We start from the raw sequence: 18,909 nt of genomic DNA on the forward strand, positions 1-18,909 counted from the left end.
TGGATTGGCAGGCAAGTATCCCTTCCATGGAAAGAAACTGCAACCCACGATGTTCAGTGCTTTTAAAAAGAAGTTTCAATCTTCTGTAATAGCTACATGACATGTTAATAGTTGATAAAAACAAAAAGTTACACATCTGCTTTTGTAGATTGTGGGGACATGATGTTGCAGATAAACATTATGAGCTTTAGCTTAATGATTTATTGAAGCACATTTCTTCATTTTATTGTAGCTTTCGGTCTCTTACTAGGCAGCTGTCTGTTTTCCCTAGAGAACGGAAGACTAGCTCAGAGATATAAATCTCTGTTAATGATTTTAAATAGCTATCTATCTGTATATAATATAAAACTTTTTTTTTCCCCGCGGGCACTCAATCATGGGATTAGGAGAGGATCATCAATAATCCTGAATACACAGCAGGGCCGCTCTCAGTCATGAGCCCTGGTGCTCTCAGGCCATGCAGGGCTGTTGCGAAGCCTCCTTGCTGCTTTCCAGCCTCTCACTCTCAGACCTGTCTCCCTGTTCAGCATCTGGAGGTTTCCGGCTGAAATGGTCCCCCCAAGACCTGCAGCCTCCCCTGCATACCAGAGGAGATGACTATTTTCCCTGACCGCTCACATGGACTGGTCGCCTTATGCCTCTTCTACAACAAGAGAAATAAATGCAAAGCTGTGTTGTAGCTGGTTGGGAGCACTGTGGCGTTCTGTTCAGTTTTGATTGTCCTTAGCAAATGAAGGTTGAATGAGGCTTGTATGAATAGGAGAACCTGTTGTGAAATAAGCGATACTGTAGGCAAATGTAATAAGGAACATGCAGTGAATGTGAAGAGATCCCTGGGCATTAGCCAGGACGTTCCTCACCTCTCATAGTTCGTGTCTGAACCAGCCCTGGAGGGACCCTTTTCATCATGGAAAAAAACTGTAGACCTTCGTCTGTTTGTTTCTCCAGTGATCCCAGATGAGTTTCCACAATTGGGATGCAGGACCAGCAAATACAAGGTGTGTTTGGATGGGAAGGACAAATACAGCTTCACTATCTTTTGTTTTACACACATTAATAATTTATCAGGAAATTAGTGATTTAAGAGTTGAAGTGTGGCTGCAGGGTCCTTAGCTGTACTTCGTGGTTGAACTGGAAGCACACTGGTATTGTGCAAATAAATTTGGTTGCTAATCTTTTTGCACCGGAGACATGCTCCCAGCAGAGAAGCCAGCACCGAAGTTAGCATTAAATGGAAGTGTCTGCTTGTGAACTGAAGGTATGGATATCCCTTTAGATCAAATGATGTGGTGGTGTTGCTTCCAATAAGAGCAAGACAGAGGCTTGTGAAGCGCAGCAAACAAGCTTGTGTTACTGCCTGTATTTGAAAGCCAGTTTGTACAAAAGGGCGTGGGGCAGTGGTACGGGACTACTAGAACGTCACTGTTGGTAGGACTGAATATGCCTAGCACCAGAGGGCTTGTATGTGCCTAGTGGTGTAAGTTATGAAAATCTGTTGCTAAATGTTCTGTAGTCTCCAGAGCAGAGATGGCAAACCTGCCATGCAGAGGAGTCTGGTCGTGATGGCAGATGCGTAGTCATTTTGTGTGGAAAACAGGAGGAAAAAACAGACCTACCATCAGTGGCTTTGTGCTCTGAAGGTGCTCTTCCTTCCCCTCTCACTTCCTCCTGTTGCTCCTTTTAGTTTCCTTTGGCCATTTACCACTTGTAGTAACAGTCCTGCCCTTCATGGCATCATCTGTGTGGGGTCCTTTGCTGGTTCTTTCAAGTACACCTGCAAACAGGACTCACTGGAACAGCCCATCTTCCCCTCCAACACACCTGGTCCAGCAGTGTTTGCAGGCCGGCTCTAACAGCAACACCAGCATCAATTCCTGTAACGCTTGCCTTGATTTTTGAGGGTTCAGATCACAGGTTCCCAATAAAAAGGAGTTCTCGCAGGTAAGATTACCTGCTGTTAGGGTTCCTCTGATCACTGACTCACTCACATGTCTAATGTGTATCCTGAATTTACTGGACATAGTGAGGCAGTCCCAGCCTGGCAAATTGCTTGTCAACCCCATGTGCTCACCAACTTGGAGATAATGCAGGACTGCGCTGTCTTTCTCCACCAAAGTAGCCAATTTTTAGATTAACACAAGTGTTTGAGGAACGTGTGGACGAGGCATTGTGGGATATGGTTTAATGGGCATGGTGGTGTTGGTTGATGGTTGGAGTTGATGATCTTACAGGTCTTTTCCAACCTTTGTGATTCTGTGAATTGGGAAGGGCTAGAAGTAAAACACTGCAGGAGAAACCCTGCGTGGTGTGTTTCTGTGCCAAGTGAACTTTTATCGTTGACTTAAAGGTGCATGTGGATAGCAAATAGGGCATCGTTATGATTCACAGTGCTGTTACAGCGTGAGAGCTAATAAATCATCTTACGTGTGCCTTGTACTTCGTTCACGTTCTTATTCTGGCCACTGGGATTTATTCTTAGCCCTGCTTTTTTTCAGGAATTGCTGTGCCTCCGTTAAATGGGAACGGTAGGCAGACTGTCTTCTGGGTCAGATTTGCAGTAGCTTGTCTTGACCAAGTGCAGGTGGGGGTGGGAAATGCCCTGGAAAATGGGAGAGAGGGCAGGGGCAGGTTGGAAGTCAGAAGGGGCTGCATCTGCCCTCCTCCTTTTACTTGTGTTGTTATTTATCTTCTTGAACCGCTTTTTACTTCTGGAATTAATGCATATTTGCCATTTTCAGGAAGTCAATAAATACTCATGGCAAGAAGACCTATCCCCCTCTTAGTCGATCTGTCCGTGATTCTGTGTTTAGCTCTTCTGGGGATCTGTATGTGTTGTTCTACATAGTAGGGTCTAAGGAATATGAACTGTCTATTTACATAAGGTAAATGAATCTTTTTGCTAGTTTCTGTGCTCTTGAGTGTGCAATTATTGTGCGTACTCTGGGACTTGCATTCTCAAATTTAATTCCAGGAGTAGTAGTTTGAGGAGTATCTGTTGGTATTGACACTATTGGCACTGCTTTCTGTCTATAGCTGGAATGCCAATAATAGGTTCTTACTGACTTAAAACCAAGAAGATGCTTAGTTCCTAGGGTGGAGAGAAGCACAAATAAACTAGCCCTACAGACGCTGATTAGACAAATTCTCCAGTCTGTTTGCACATGAGAAGGAATGTATGAATTTTGGTGCCGTGGCTCTGTTTTGGGTTTGGAGAACCCAGAAGGCGCTGGGTTCCTCATGGTTCCTGGCCTTCCTTTGACCTGAGTTTTGTTTTTAAGCAAATCTGCCTATGTCTGTATCTCATATTTATATCTTTTTGTCTTTGTCTAACGAGTTCTCTGTTTTGTTTCAATGCTGACGCAGTCCGTCTGAGGTGGGAACAGTGATGCTGAGCTCTGCGTAAATGGTGGCTGGAGTTACCCACGTTGGCTTTTTCTGGAAGTGGCTTTAGAGGGTAGCAGGGTTGAATCCAGCTGGTACAACAGGAGCTCTCCTGTCTCCTCTGCTCAGGGGTGCAATTGCACAGTAAGAAGCCTTATCAAGCTGGTGGCGTGTTAAGTTAAGGCACTTGCTGACTTATTAGCAGAAAGTCAGTAGTGGGGAAATACTCTGCCTGCCAACAGACTGTGCACATTTAAGTCACTGTGGCAACACGGCAGTGCTGCCTGTCAGGGGTGCCCACTACCTGCCTTTTTTAACACAAAATTAAAAAAAGCCCTGAAATGGGAAGGAGGAGGAGTTGCAAAGCTGATTAAGGCTGCTCAAGCTGGTCTGTGGGGAGTAGTTGGGTTTTCAGAGTGCAGATCCCCTCGTTTCATCCTTCCCTGCCTTTTTCCCCATGAGCTGCCCAGAAGTTTGGACAAGCCCCCTGGACCTTGACCTTATGTTGACACAGACTAAATTATTCTTCTCCATTGCTTCTCTATCCTCTCCTGTGCTAATTACTGCTCTGCAAATCTATGCTCTGGTCTGATTTCTAAATTCATCCAGGAGGCTGAGCAGCTCTGAGGATCTGCTGTAAGCATGACTTATCCGGCAGGCAGTAAAGCTGCTCTCAAGCTCTCCAAGGAGAATTAAGCCTTCGTGAAAGAGACCGTCTGTTGGGCAGCTGGTTTTATCAGTCTGTGTTGCAGATTAAAACATGTTTTGATGTCTCTTCTATCAAATCAGGAAGAAAAAAAAAATTTGTTCTCTTTACTAGGTCCCTGGCCACATGTTAATAGAGAACTAATTGACCAAATGTCACTCACTGGAACTCCTTGAAGGAAAGGACCGTTTCCCATGTGCTGAGCATAGAAGACCACACCCTGTGTCTTTTCTCAGGCTGACAGTGTTTTTTATGTCTTACCCACCAGAGGCAGGAGCTGCTCGGGTTACAGCGTACGGAGCCCAGACTGCTGTGCCAGGGATGTATCTGCTCCCACGTTCCTGGGACGTGGGATGCAGTGTGGAGGTTGCATTGCTTTTAAAAAGGAAAGGTTTATAACCTTTCCTAGCCCAACTGTTAAACATATGCTTTATTCTGACTTTTTCCCCCATGAACCTCCGCTTGTGATGCCTGTGGCATACCTCATTTAGGCAGAAAGCTCCAGAAGTCACCAGTTCAAGTTTTGAAGGCATTAATGCCATCTCAAAATTGGCTGATGTCCGTTGGGGAGACAAAATCTTGTAGGTAGAAGAGCTTCTCACCTCTGCACAGGTCACAGGTATTTGGGCGTTCCGCTTGCTTGTGGTGACTCACCAGGTTTTTCTGGTAGGAGTGCTGAGAGGTTGAAGCATTGAAAGTGATTTTAGAAGAATTGGAAACGGAAAGAGGTCGTGATGCCTACATGCTGTGCCTTTACTGTTATTGTGCGAACCAAAGTACAAGATTATAATGGCAGATAAGAGTCTCAGTTTAAGGCCTTCTTAGAAAGAAATACAAGGTTTTGGACTTAAGTGGAAGCCAAATAGATTGCATCTTTCTTGCTTTCTAGTCACGAGATTGATACATGACTTTACCCTTTACCTGCTTTTATTTTTTGCCAGCTTATCTTCTTACTGGGTAAGATGAATTTCTTTTGTCTTGATTCACCTTCTATTACAAGGCCACAGTTTTAGTTTTTTACTCCTGTAAAACTAAACATCTCCCGTTCATATAGGTACGGATGTCTTAGACATAAATCTTCCTGCTGTAACGGGTCCTGGAGCCCTTTTGCAATACACTGTTGCAAAGCTCTCATGAGGGCTTCCCCGCGTCATGGTAATACTAGACCCATTAAGCAGTAACCCTGCTTTAACGCTTCTGTGAATAGCACTGTAACGCCTAATGAAAGTGCAGTTTTTACTGGGATGAATGTGTTTATGTTAATGAAGCTATGTGCATACATGCTAGAGCTTATGGTACAAATATTTTCCTTGCAAACCCCTGACTGATGTATTGGTAAGTCTCTTGGTGAGTCTAATCCTGGATTAAAAAAAACATATCATGCTAAACATGGCCTTATAAATACAACCAGAGTAGGTATGAGATAAAAAAAAAATCTTTTTCCATAGTGCAGAACCCTTGGTTTAAGAAGTGGAAGAATATTTAATAAAAGGCTTTGATCAAACTACCTGCTGTAGAACAAAAATGTTTCATTGCTCTCTGAGAAAGCTTGTAATTTGTTTTTTCTTGATTGTTATGACTATACAACCCTAATGGACAGACCACGGCAGTGGAGTTTGAACCTAGGATCTCTCGATTAAAACCCATGAGCAGATGTTGTCTGCACTAAAGCACTTATCTATTAGCTTGCAGCCAGTAACAGATTCCTAAGCTTTATGAAATGGTCAGTAAAGGGTGACCAAAGGTAATTTTTAAGCTAAAACCTACAAAAGTAAATTTTTAAACTTAACCTGGGTGCCTCATGGTGCAGGCTTAGAACAGGAGGTATGGCGTGTAGTTTGATTCTCAGTAAGCCTACTGGGCCATGGGTTGATGGAAAGAACATTTACCCTTCCCACTAATTTATCTTTGCGTTTTAGTAACCCTCTGAGTTGGGAACAGAAATCAGGGGCTAGTCCTGCGAGCACGAGTGCAACTCGAGTACATCGTGCCTGCGCCTGGGGTTGGAGAACTCAAGTGCTGAAGGAAAGTGAGACAGTTTTAGAGGTGCAGAGGTCAGCAGGGTACATGCATGCTCTGGGAGTTTGCTGTTGCCATTGCTGACTCAGCTATGGGGAGGAGGGAAATATGTTTTTCCTTTTCAGAATTGCTATCAAGCTGTTGGGGAAAAATAAATTACTCTGGAGGAGTGGAAAGAGCCTTGCCTGTCAAGAACACAGCTCATGCTTGCAGATACTTTCCTGTATAACTTCTAAAATCCAGGTGTGGTTGAATGATGAAGTTGTGCATTACATATTTCACAGGAAACTTTATTCAGCTGCTCCAGCAATTTCCTGATACCATAACACCAGCTGAGGAGTGGATCAGGCAGAAGATGAAGGTGGGTAGGTGTTCACACACCACCACATTGAAGCCATTTCTGGAGATGTGAGGCAGCCCCTTAAGAGTATATTTGCAGCAGCTACAACAGAAAATGAAGAATAGTGTGTCCAATTTAGCTGGAGGATAGCCTGAGGAAGTGAAATAACATGTATCTTGAGATCAGCAAGTAGGAGAGGTCAGGGTCTCAGTTGTAGCTCACTGAAAGTTTGAAGCTTGTAGCCAGGCACAAGCTCCAGACCTTCTCCCAGAGCTCTTGTTCACAGTGCCTCCTCTGGAATCATCAATCCCATTTCTTGGAGCATCTGGAATTTTCTGCGAGACCTCTCCTTCAATCCAGCGCTGGCCTGGACTGACTCTGCTTAGCTTGTGAGGCAAAACAAAATTGTAGCGATGGGACTATGGCTCTAGTAAGCAGATCCTGAACAAAACTGAAGGCTGTTAAAGTGTCTAATTGAATTATTGCACTACAGGGGCATAGTGACTCATAGTGAAGCTAATCACCTGCTGCTTTATCTTGACTGCAAAGAATAGATTGCTAGTTAAACATTTAAAGGTCATAGTCACAGAAATTGTAATAATGTTGCCTTTTTTTCCCCCACTCTGGGTGTTATGTCTGAAGTTACTAGGGCAAATAGAGAAGATGCTCTTTGGAGATCCATATTCTAAAGGTGAGGCTCAGCACGCTTATCTTTTCAGGCTCACACTGTGGACCTCGATGCATTCATTTATGAGTGAGGCCATGCTGAAAAATGTTGCCTTAGCTTTGTTCATCACAGAGAATTCCAGGAGTAAAACTGGAACTCGGGTCCCTGTTCCCACAACCAGATGTGTTCAGTATTTTGGATTTAATAGTGCTTTGTTGTTCACTGGGTCAAGAGCATCTTACATGAAACAAGAGTTTTCCTAGTTCTGCTGAAAGAGACTACAGACCTCTGGTTTTACTGTGTCGGCTGAGAAAAGAACAGGCTGTTTCTTTCTGGAGTTAACTTGTCCTCACGGGTGAGCAGTGGAACCATGTCACTTGGACAGGACTATCATTCCTGCCCCTGCAGTTGTCCCTGCGGTCACCGAAACAATCGTCGGGAAGGGTTTGTAGAGAGAGGACTTGGCTCTTTGCCTGGTGGATCCTCCCATGCTCTCTGCTGTAGAAGAGTCTTCCAGGTTGACAAAGGTGATGTGCTGTTCTTATCAAAATGCTGGACTTGGTTTAAATAGCTCTTCTCAATGATTCACGCTGCTTAGATTGCATCCAATTCACTGTTGTGAGTCACCAGGACAGGTGGTGGCTGCTGTGGCAACTCTCCTGGAGGAGTGTTCGGATGGTGATAGAGGAAAACTTGCAGATAAAGTAACAGAAACCTGTGCTAAAGCATCTAAACCTCTAGCTAGCTTAAAAAGTCAGTGATGAGCAGTGAATATCAGCAGTGATATCAGCAGTGTGTTATCACTCCAATTTAAATATAGATTTTGAAGGAAGTTTGTAATATTTTTTTGCATATGGACGTTTTATGGCAGGAAGCGTATCCTGCTATAAATGAATTAGCCTGTTTGAGAGCCTGGGTTAAAGACTGTGTGACTTAAGCCTGGAAGTTTTTCCTTTCGGAAGTGTTGGCTGTACTAAATTGATAGACCACTGGCATGTTTTGAGCTTGACCATTTTCTTACTTTTGGAGTGGGTCAAAGGGAGCACAGTGCCAGAACAATGTGTTTCCTATGAGCTGCCAAGTTCTCGTACCTTGGTAGCCAACACGCACATGAAGCTGAGCAGCTGAGGAGAGGTCTGGGCTACAGACAGCTATTTTGCGATCTGAGGGAGGATTGACCTTGGTCTGATATCCGATGAGGTGTTGGGAGATGCTCTGTGTTGATTTCTGTCTTTATGCCCATCTTTCTGCTGTGTGTTCTCATCTCTAGTGGTTCTTCTTATTTTTAGGAGGGATCCTTGGATGTGCTAGTGACCTTTTCCAGGGCTACAGAACTGCTGTTGGGAGATGTTGATGCCAGTCACATAGAGACAGAAGGGGCCAAAACTTTTACGGGAATAGGGTGGATAACAGCATCCTGCTGCAGATCCAGAGACCCACATTTGTGCCTGGGTTTGCACTGTGCCTGAGGCTGTCCCTGGTCAGCCTTGCTCCAAATGTACTGTGTCACTTTGGCCAGAGAGCCAAAGGAAGGTGGCTGAGATCCTGAGCCCATCAAACACTTGTGCGCTGCTGGCTGCAGAAGGTAGGACACCTCACCCATGAGGGCTGGTGGCTTGCCTAGGTTTTGGATTGGCCTTTGACCTCAGTAACAGATGGCAGAATAAATTGACAGGGGATATATTTTTACATGAGCAAATTGCACAAGACACTCACTTTTGGTCTCTGCCTGCTTGTCAGAATGTTTTTGCTCGGAGCGCGCCTTGGCAGAGGGATGACTAAGGTAAGTGGTCATCCTGCCCCAAGCGCTCGTAGTCCCCCGCAGTTTGACTTCTCCAGGTTAGAGAGAGGTTGGTGTTTCACACTGTTGCCTGGCAAAGCCCGGTAGCATCAAAGTTGTTTTGAAATGTGCCCAGCACAACTCTGTTAACAAAGCTGTAAAGGAAAGGTGCTTTTTTAGTAGCCAGCAGCTGCGTTTGGATGAGGAGTGCCCTGTCCGTGTTATTCCCTGGGGGCTGCCCCACACAGGGGTCAGGCTGAAGGAAGATGGTGCCCTCTTGGAAAATAGCTTCTGCTGAAAAGATCTCTTCATCTTTTTTTGCAAGCTCATTTCTTTTGACATTATTTTTTCTTCCTTTTGCAAAAGGCAGTTAAAGTTCAAAGGAAGCTGTATCATACTGCCTTCTATATGCACTTTAGGTTTAAAGCGGAGTCTTCTCACATTTGGTTTTTAGTAGAAAAAATGTCCCTGAGGATCCTTTCCCTCCTCCTGCCCATCGTGACTGCTGACTTGACTTGCAAGAGCTGCCCCTAGTAAGAGGGGGGAGACACTGGATGGGTAATTGCTGATCCTGGTTTGTAACTATTTTGTCTTCAATCACCTTCTTAAGTGCTTTGAAATAGTGTTAGGTTTAATTTTATTTTCATAGCAAATAATCCTCTCTTCGGAGCTCAATGTATTTTTTTAATTATTTCATGCCTACATTTGTTCCTAGCTCGCCTACATTTTAGCAAACCTGGTGTAAAGCTTTGTTAGTAGATAAACCAGAGCTCCTTGAGTGATTCTGTTTTTATTAATGTTTACAATTCATCAATCTCCACAGGATTTTTTAGTGCTTCCCACCTCTGCTGCTGTAGGGTTTTGCCACATCTCCCGGATAGGAAAACAATGCACAGCATAGAATATGTCCCACGTGTATTGCTGGTTTATCCTGGGTTGTCAACTGAGGTACCTTGTTCTTGTTCTAGTATAGTCTGTCGTGCAAGCCGTGCCTTTCACGGCCTTTTGATCCTTTTGGGAATGGCAGATTAACGAGACTAACTACTTTCTTTGGACAGATTTTTTTTTCTTAACCAGAGAAATACTGCTTACATCAAGACCCAATTATACCAACCTTACTCCCGTACCAAAAACCAGTTCTTTGGGGGCTATCTTTTTAATTGAATCATTTATTTTACCTACTTTGAACAAACTGTTACAAAAATCTAGGCTAAAGCCTTTTGCAAACGGTTGTATCTGAAATGGATTGCAGCTGGACAGATTAAATGTGGCAATTATTTCTGTTGAAGGCATGCCCTTGAGTTCGCTCACGATGAGCGACAGTGCTGCTGCCTCGGAAGACAAATTCAGAGATAATCGGTGCCCGTGCGAATGCTGCATTGCAGTTACTGTCAGCTTACGTCACGGACAGATACTCCAGCAGCCGAAGGGCTCCTCGGGAGCCTGAGGAGAGCATGGCTTTAGTACCACGTAACAGCAGAGCTCATGGTCTGTGTTTTCTGTGCTTCCTACTGTGTATCTTGTGCTTTCTGCACAGGGTAGCCTTTATCAGCGGCTCTCTGTTCTCCTTAATGCAGTGTAAAAAGCTGAGTGTGCTTATCCCTTTACAGGGTTTTGGTTGGAGAGTTTTTTAGCCTCATTTTTTAATACATATATTTAGAGACTTACACATGTCATATTGTGATTACAGCTTTTACACCATTTGAACCTGCCTGCTTTAATTAGCAGTTGGCATTGCCGTATTTATAGATAGACGGCAAAAGCACGAGCTAGCCATAGTTTTCAGTGCAGGGTGTATTTTCTTCTGTTGGCAAGTAGCTTGTATCCATTTTTCCATAGATAAACCAGCTTGGCAACCTGCAGATGTTGCAAGCATTGGGTACTGATGCTTGAAATAGAAATGGACTCTGAAGAGGATGTGGGATGGGGGGAAATAAATCAGAAACTGCTGTTGCATTGGAAGTCTATTAGACTGATGATAGGTCACGCTTACTGGAGTGTAACTGCAGAAGTTGACCACGTTAAAAATGAGCACATTAAAAAAAAATTATATATATTAATAATGTGATACAAACAAGATTTTAAGGTTCATTTTCACTCTGGCATGTTGTGGTAACAAAACTAGTTACCAGTACAAGTGTTCGGCCATTTAGCCTGGTTAAGTTGCTTGGTGGGTATTTGTAGAAGCAGGAGAAACGGATTGATTCTTTCTGGAACAAGTTGTGTCTGGTCTATAAATGATGTGAAAAGTGTGTGTGTGCATCTGTGTTTTTCTTTTTAACTGCAACTTTAAATTTGCAAAAGTTTGGCCTGTGTTGACCCTACAATGCCCAGGAGAATGTCAAGGAACGAGAACGGTATCGTGTTATTAAACTCCCGTGTGTTAGCTGCTCCTCAAGAACTATCTGCATACGCACTTTACTCTGGGGAAAACAATTTGAAGCACCTTTGCCCTCTTTCGAGAAGCTCCCCTTAAATAAAACCATAAATTACTTCTTAGTGCAGACATTATAGGCACGCGAGGTGTTGTTGAGCAGCTCACGTGGGGATTCCTCCTTGATGGATACACAGTGACAAGATGCTTTGCTCTGTAGAGCATTTGGTTGCCATGATCTCAACACAGTTCTATGGCAGCCTGGGCTTTGCACTGCCTGTGGACTTGCAGTAGGGTACACACCATCATCTTGAAAAACACAGCTCATGAATCAGTGCCTTAAAGTGTTACTACCCGTCAGGGGAAGGTGGGCAATTCAGTAATTGCCTGTTTCCTGCACACTTCTTCAGAGAGGCTGCATCCTTTTTCTGCAGACTGTATTTTTCACTGTCTTGCAAGATTTCTGCCTTTCAGTCTAGGACAGAGCTGAACACGCTGCTGAGCAGCAGACAGATTTGAGTCAAGCTTACGCTTGGGAATTTGGGACTAGAGCCCAAGTCGTAAAGCTTCCAAAACCCGGGGGTTCTCCCTTCAGTTAGCAAAATAAAATCTCATCATCTCTGTTGGACCTGTGTGTTACAAACTGGTTTTGAGACCACGTGGCAAGATGACTTTCTGTTGAGTGATCCAAGGCTTTTCTTCCCTAGCATGTCCAGCCCAGTGTTACAAATGTGGGTTTCCTCAAACTCTCTGTAACTGTGTGTATGTTTATGTGTGAGTGTAATTTCTGAGTGACCTGTCCCTCAAGCTGACCATCTTTGGGAGAAGAGCTGGGTGAATTGATTGTTCCTGCTTCACATGGCTGAGCAGGGTGGAAGGAAGATAAACCTTTTGTGTAACAATATCATTGTGAAATGTGGGAATATGGGTTACATGGTACTAAATCAAGGTGATCTCTGGGGGGAGTAGTTGATAAATTCTAAATAGGAGGTGACCCTTTCTGAGCACTTTCCTCTGAACTTGTAATTTATATGCTAGTCCTATGTATTACAGTGCTTAAAGCCTAGGTCAGAAATCCTCCATCCAACTTTGACACTTCCTTTTGTCTTTAACAGGCAAATGAATAGCAATAGGTCACAGCCAACTGTGTATTGTGGGTGCAGGTTGATGAGGTCTGTTAGAAGAACAAGGGAGCATCAGAGCGTGTGAGGAGCTGTGAAGGTTAGATGGATTTCCTGCATTACCAGATATGTCAAATGACCAGATGAATGTTTCTGTACTAAAATCACCTTAACCATAAAGTACTGTGCATTCATTTTTTGCGAAACCCTAAGAAATGCAGCAGAAGTAAATGTACATGGCTGCATTTGAACAACTTAGTGCTTGGACTGGCTGCTTTTTGTAGGTGGACTTTAACTGGTTTTGTGTCATTTTGAAAATACCACAGATGTCATTTTTTCCCAGATTGGGTTGTGATAATGCTGTTTTGTGTGCATAAGGTGGATATTTGAAATCCTTTGGCATCAAAGCTTTTATTTGGATAAAACTAATAAACACTTTCCACATGTATTTACTGTGTTATGTTGATGAAGCAGTGTCAGGGGAGACCAGCCTCACAAGAGGCACTTGGAAAACCATGGATTTGAACTGCTGGGACAGTGGACTCTGGATTTTAGGTAAGGAAAACAATTTTCACAGTGGTACTAGTCAGCAACTGGAAGAGGAGCCCGGGAATCTCCACCCCTGGAGGCACTCAAAGCTGGACTGGACAGACCCCCAGGAACCTCATCAAAGTTGGCCCTGCTTTTAGTGGGGGAACAGACCACATGTCCTCCTGAGGTCCCTTCCAGTTTTGTCTCGCTGTTTTTTGCATGAGATGCTGGAAGGAGGGACCAGTAACCAAAGATGTTACACCAGTATTTGGAGGGGAGCATACAGACATGTACACTTTCCTACAGCGGAAGGAGGGGCATCCCCTAAGAAGGGTATTAATGTAGTTTTGCATGCTATCGCTAAGAAAACCTTAGCAGCACTCTGTATGTGGATGGCAGCCTTATTTAAAACTGCCCAACCCCAGTTGGTTTGATGCTTAAGGACTATAAGATAAGCAGGACATGGCTAGAATGGTAATAGTACTCTGAAGGTTTGTCCTGCATGCAGTGTAAGGTGCAAATCCCGTCCCGCTCCTCCCCTAGGGGCTGTTCAACAGGAGGAGTCACAAAACGTGTTCTGTACTGCAGTGAGGGAATGGCTAAAAAGATGGAGAAGCAGTGCTGTGAAGCAACTTCTGTGGGCGCAGGATGGGTTCTTCTGACATTTGCAAAGCCCTGTTCTTAATTCATCTTTGTTTTCCCTCTGTCTTTTGGTTTCTAGTCTTTTTCATTGATTCAAATCCTGGTTTCCTGAAGCTTCTTGCAGTTGTTCTTACTAAGGGTGGTCAAGTGATATTTTAAAACTTAGCTTTCTTGCACAGATCTTACAGATCTGGTGTGCATTGCAGCAGACAAGTACAGCAGAATTACGTGCATCTGCTGTTCCAGTGGTCAGGGACGTGTTTGCTACAGTCCAACGGAGCTTGTTTGGAAGAAGAAATCCAGTTGCTCTGCCCTTGCAGAAAGAGCACGTCCTTGCACGTCCTTGGTGTTTGCATGCCAATCAGTGCTGCTAAGTGTCTTGCTGTATGCCATGTTTGTAATGCCGTACACCTCTGCAGTTTCATTTGATCTTTTCTACAAGATGTGCTTTTTTCTTTTTGTGAATCAAAGAACTCTTGAAGCTTTTCTCCTGCTGCACTCTTCATGGTTTAAGCAGGCACGCTTTAAATGCAGCCTGACAGCACAGATTGTTTGGAAGGATTTGGGGGATAAACAGGAATTTGCCTGCAGAGCATGTGAATCTATGCGTTCAAAGCAGACAAAGATCTGGGGAGCACGGTCCTGTGCTTGTAAGCTGTCTCACCTGATCTGCATGCAGCCTTGTTCGTGTGTGAAGCTTGCTTCACTTGCTGCTTGCAAGTAAAGGAGAAAATGCCCATAACTTTTGTACGTTCAAAAGTTTGAATTCAGAGTTCACTGTGTCTTTCTGAGCACTTGTTTATTGAGTTTGTGGCCAAAAGCACAAAGACCTCTGCTTTCTCTGCTTGGAGATAACTGTCCTCACTTCACTTTCTGTAACAGGTGGAATGTTACGGGTTTGTTTTAAGCCGAGTTCAGTGTTGTGTAGCAAATTCCTTCGTGCTGCGGGCTTAAGCAGCCAGCTGGTGTCAAACCCATGCAGTGACATTCTCCTTTGCTTTTGTGAAAATTCATTACATTGTAGTAAGGTTGAGGAAGCTGAAGTTGAAAATAAGTGGGATGCTGCCAAAAAAAAAAAAGCCTATCAGTGAGGACAAAACTGGTTAACTGTTGGAGAGCTGACCTGATGAACAGCACAGCTGTCTTTATATATAGCACTGGGCAAAATGAGCTTTGGGGCAAGCTGGATAACTGTAAACACTACTGCCCTGGATTCTTGTTACCCTTTCATTATCTGCCACTCGATTCAAGCAGTGTGCGGCTTCTCCGTGTGTCTGCTGACGAGTCTCCTGAGTTTTAGAGGAGAAGTCTGCAAAGGCGGTGTGTTTTTTATCTCCAGGCTTCTATCAGGCCAAGTTGAAATGAGTCTGGAGGTGCACTAAATAAATCAGGGGGGATGAGGATGAGCCATGGATATTTCAATACATATGTGACATGATTTTCAATGGCCTTTGGAGCACACAGAGTAGCTGCCTTGAGAAAGTGTTAGAAAGAGGATTTATTGCCTGTTGTAGCATCACCACCAGCATCCCCCCATATATGCCAGTTGCAGTTAGAGATGGTTAATGCTGAGCAAAGGCACAACAGCAAGAGGGAACCACATGCCTGAATACCGGCGGCAGGGACAGAGCTTCCTCTTGCACCCAGAGACTAAGATGCTGTTCTCAATGCTTAGGTGTGCACTAAGTCTTCTGATGGGTTGATGATGTTGTATGTCTTATAACTAACAGAAACATAATGAACTTTCTCGAAAATTTCTTGAACTGGTAATTTCTTAAGGTAGTTTAAATGATTTTTACCTCCCTTTGTCCCTCTGTGGTCTTCCCCTCCATTCACTAAGGAAGCATGCTCTGTTGGAAGAAGTGACAGCATGTAAAAATAGCACTGCCTTATTCTGCAGATCTGCTTGCTGTGGAGTTTCAGTTAGATCTGCTGACTTGGATTTTAAAACAAATTAATCTTTTTCTTCTGCTTTTTGCACCTGCTTGTCCTGGTTGTGCTTGATTTTGTGCTTTGGAGGCAGCAGCCATTTGATTGTAGCTGAAATCCTTGCTGGGTTGGAATCAGCAGTGCAGGTGGTTGGGAGACCTGAGTTAAGGAGCTTTTGACTTTTGGGGTCAGAGGTGTTTGCAAGGCCGATAGCTGAACACAAAGAGCAGAGATACCTGTAGGCTTTTCACAGTCTCTGTGGAAGTTGCCCGTTCAAAATAAGCAGTGCGTGTGCTGCCGAGCATGCAGTGGAATTGCACTTGGTGTTCCAGGCCATTTGCTGTAAGTGTATTATCCCTTCCCCTCATTGAATATTGCTGGCATCTAATCAGATTACATCGCAGTTCATAGCTGTGCCCAGATAAAATAAAGAGCTGTACTTCAGAAGAACATAAGGATCTTGAGTTACTGCCTTCTTCACACATCGGGCTGACATTAAGCATTCATTTAGAGCTAGATTCATGAAGGTATGGAGATCAAAGGTTCTGGCTATCTAAATAGGTCTGAACCAGGTCTCCATCTTTTTGCCATCTGGAGCATGCAGTGGAGCGTGGTCCTCGGTGCAGTGAGCGTCCCTGGCTGATGAAGCGAGCCTTTAGACACCCGTCGGCTGGTGGCTCGGCTCTGCGATGCTGCACAGGTGAGGGGTTACCCCAAAATAGCACCCAGGTTTGGCCTCACATTCTTCAGGAATGCCCTTTTCATTATAAAGAGTCCTTTTTATAAGTGTGCTCCTTCTTTTTTTGGAGAGCGAGCTTGATGACTCTTGTTGCCTGCCTTTCTTAAGCTGGTAGTAGGTGTAGCATTTGGAGCAAAGCAGTTGGAGCTGCTCAGATTAAGACCGTTACGTTTACGTAGCTATTCATAGAATGATTTAGGAAATACATTCGACTATCAATTTGAAAAGAAATGGGGAAAAGGTAGGGACAATATTAGTGCGCACAGCTTCATTATGAGTACAGATGTTTAGCAGACCCTATATGTTTTCAGTAATGAAATTATTTGTATTCCAAAGCATAAAATGTAAATAACGGCCCTTGAAAAACACAAATGTGGTGTTTGCTCTTCTAAGCAAATCTGTTTCTAATGATGCTTTATTTTTGTGGCATTAAACCTTGATGCAGAACCCTGGGTTCATAAAATCAAGCAACAAGCACTTGTGAGGAGGGATGGATATTAATTCTTGAAAGAAATCTCCAGAAGCAAAATGCTTCTGTATGTGCTGGCAACACCATTTATGAAAGGGGGAGGAGGAAGGACCAGGCCAGCTTGCACTCCTGACACAGACATGCTCGAACCTGAGGCTTTTGTTACTGTGAAACACTTCTGCCTGGACTTTTGCTGCTCTCTAATAGGATGTCATGGTTCAGTGATGCATTTTGTGTCTCTTACAAATTCATGAATCAATGACAGACGACTAAGTTTCTCCAAAATCGAATTGATGCACCCTACGATAACTTAACTTAAACCTTCCCAAAGCATTTCCAGACACCTGGCTGTGTGAGATCCTCTTTAAAAGCAGAGCGCAACAGGTGAGATTTTCAGAGTGCCCTGAAGGCTGACTAAACCCAAACTGTTCAAAGATCATAGCAGAGCTGGTTCATGACCGTATGTAATGTGTCTGATAGACTGTATAGTGACCTCTGTGTGCGTGGGTGAAATTCTGACCCTACTTGTTTAACGGCAATGCTCGTGTTGAGTCCCATGGGGCGAGGATCTTGTCCAGTACTCTGCTAGGAGAACAGCTAGGGTAAGCAAAAATGCTGCTGAGCAGAGGAATAAGCTACATCAGAAGTCATAAGAGCTTTCTTGCATGTTCTTTAACATACTGACTGGAACATGGTCATAGTCTGTTTTGAGGACTTCCTAAAGCTGGCAGTTGCAAGGGCAGGCTGTGGGCTAGGGATGGCTCAGGTTTCGTATTCCTTTTGCTGCTTTACTGCTTTAACTAGCTGCCACTGCCAGTCTTCTTTTTAACTCTTCTTCCTCCTTTAAAATCAATGCAAATGCAATTTGAGATCCTGTTCGTCCCATCCATGAACAAATGCTAGTTTCTTCTGCAAAAGAGAAAATAAACCACCTACTGCGTTTTCTTCTCAGGATCGTCTGGACTGCATGGGGCTCAGCAAATGTGACAACTTTGTATCAGGCCTCTATAAATACATTTTCCAAGCAATTTGCCCCAAAGGGCACTCGACTGAACATTGCAAGAAAGCTGTTCCTTTGCAATGACAACCACAGAGATGCGGTACATGACAATGGTCTGCCACAGTTGTTCTATTAAATTTGGTTGATCTAAAATCCTTAGGCGCGTTTGACCTTGAATCTGCATTTGTTGATCCAGTCTTCTCTGAAAGATGTCTAAATTAAAACTTTTTTTAAATACTTCAGGAAATGTTTTTTAGCTGGTTTTGAGCAGCAACTTTCAGAGACTGCCAAGCGCTGCTCAGAAGGGCTCTTAGTAGCTGTAGGAATAAGGGTGTCCTGTTTTCTTTTCCTGGCTGGTAGATGCTGAACAACATCCCTCTGTTGTCCGCAGTTCTTGATGTGTTTTTCCAACTTACAAGCCTTACCTGGAGGCTGTTGACACCCTGAAACATAAAGTGCTACCATAGCTCCATTTTCAGGTTTCTGTCCCAGTGGTAATGCTTACAACCTCTGTGCTGGTCACTTTTAGGCAAAAGTCCTCCTTTTTTTCCCTGTCTGCTGTAACACCCTGGCACTCCAGTTTCATGGAGGCATCCACATAAACAGTTTTGCAAGATCAAGGTCCATGCCCTGTGTAATCACTGATGGAAACTGCTTGCTCTTCTAACAGCATGAGTTTGGATAAGGGTTGAGTAATGACCATTAACTTAAAATGTCCTACTGTTAGTCATCCTGTCATGGCCTCCATGTTCAGAGTTCTATTTAATAATCTAGCCTCTGTTCTGCTCCTGCTTTAATCTTTGCTCGAAAATGGAAGCCTCTTCTGATAACTTTGAAATTACAGAAGTATTACACCCATTTTTCATCATTCTCTCCCTTTTGGGAAAGAGGGAAGTAGCTGGCACATTTGGACTCTGCCCTTGAAGATAAAGATGAGCTCGTTAATATGTTGGAGCCTTAAAGGCACTTCCTGAAAGGCAGTCATCTTCTGAGCCTTCTGGAGTTGCTCAACAGTGAAGCGAGAGGAGGAAGATAAGAGGTTGATTGTAGTGGGTTGTTTGGAGTATACAGAGGCCATGCAGTTGTACAGCTGCACATTTCACCAAATAATCATTTCCTTGATATATGATCATTATTAAATACAAACATAATGACTCCAGTAAAACAATTGAGTCTCTTTCCTACAATCTCTCCCTGTTGTCTCTCTGCAA

General features: G+C 43.8%; 1 protein-coding gene across 12 annotated transcripts in view; it reads left to right on the top strand.

Annotated features, from left to right (window-relative positions):
• Window positions 1-18,909, top strand: part of MTSS1 (MTSS I-BAR domain containing 1) — a 126,869-nt gene that overhangs the window by 68,061 nt on the left and 39,899 nt on the right. The window lies entirely within an intron of this gene.

The sequence above is a fragment of the Gavia stellata genome, chromosome 3 (assembly GCF_030936135.1).
Source record: "Gavia stellata isolate bGavSte3 chromosome 3, bGavSte3.hap2, whole genome shotgun sequence".
Taxonomy (NCBI): Eukaryota; Metazoa; Chordata; class Aves; order Gaviiformes; family Gaviidae; genus Gavia; species Gavia stellata.